This window comes from Piliocolobus tephrosceles, chromosome 16 (assembly GCF_002776525.5).
Source record: "Piliocolobus tephrosceles isolate RC106 chromosome 16, ASM277652v3, whole genome shotgun sequence".
Taxonomy (NCBI): domain Eukaryota; kingdom Metazoa; phylum Chordata; class Mammalia; order Primates; family Cercopithecidae; genus Piliocolobus; species Piliocolobus tephrosceles.
This window is the reverse complement of record NC_045449.1, coordinates 44,549,371-44,550,544: the sequence shown is the minus strand read 5'-3', so window position 1 is coordinate 44,550,544 and position 1,174 is coordinate 44,549,371. Positions and strand designations below refer to the sequence as shown.

The window sequence follows — 1,174 nt, the reverse complement described above, 5'->3', positions numbered from 1 at the left end:
TCCAGAGTTCCCTGCTGTCTTCACACAGCCCTGGACCGTGGGAAGGTGGGGAATCCCAGTGCTGTGCTTTTCCCAGACCTCAGACAACATCTCCTTCCCTCGTCACTGTATGATGGGCAAGTGACAGCTCATACGTCCAGTCTCAGCCCAGATCTGCCCTCCCCGGCTCCAGCAGACAGATGGCTGCCCCTTCAGATGCCCCATGGTATTTGCAAGTTACCTATTAAAGTGGTTCTTCCACGTGGATTCAGCGCGATGCCCAAATCCAAGTGCGACAAGAAAGTCTCCTTAACCAAAACTGCCATGAAAGGCTTGAAATTGAGACAAAACCTGATAGAAGAGCTTTGGAAATGTGTGGACACCTACGAGTACCTTTTCATCTTCTCTGTGGCCATCGTGAGGAACAGCAAGCTGAAGGACATCGGAACGCCTGGAAGCTCAGCTCGATGTTCTTTGGCAAAAACAAGGTGATGATGGTGGCCTTGGGTCAGAGATGAGAACAAAGACAACCTGCACCACGTCAGCAAAAGGTTGAGGGGTGAAGTGGGTCTCCTGTTCACCAACCGCACAGAGGAGGAGGTGAATGAATGGTTTACGAAATACACAGAAATGGACTACGCCCGAGCTGGTAACAAAGTAGCTTTTGCTGTGAGCCTGGACTCAGGGTCCCTGGAGCAGTTCCCCCACTCCATGGAGCCACGGCTCATGCAGCTGGCCCTGCCCACTGCCCTCAAGAGAGGTGTGGTGACCCTGCTGTCCGACTATGAGGTGTGCTGACTACGGAGCAGGCTCGCGTCCTGAAGCGTTTTGGGTATGAGATGGCTGAATTCAAGGTGACAATCAAATATATATGGGAATCCCAGTCGGGAAGGTTCCAGCAGATGGGAGATGACTTGCCAGGGGGTGCATCCGAGTCTGCAGAAGAGTCAGACTCAGAAGACCATGACTGAAAGGGACTCAGGACTGAAAGTCTCCTGGAACCTTCTGAGTCTCACTGGACCACGCAGGACTGCTGCCACCCCTCTAGAGACAGCAGCTTTTTATTTGGCTGTAGAGAGGGAACACGCTGGGCACTGACTTCCTGTAAAGAATAAAACTGCAGGATGCCTCCCTGGGGACAAAAAAAAAAAAAAGGTTCTTCTGCCACACAGGAGGTTTGTGGACTGCCTCTTTA

At 52.0% G+C, this 1,174-nt stretch overlaps 1 pseudogene; it reads left to right on the top strand.

The window, feature by feature from the left end:
* The first annotated feature begins 255 nt into the window (after window positions 1-255).
* Window positions 256-950, top strand: LOC111537323 (annotated as a pseudogene).
* The last annotated feature ends 224 nt before the right edge of the window (window positions 951-1,174 follow it).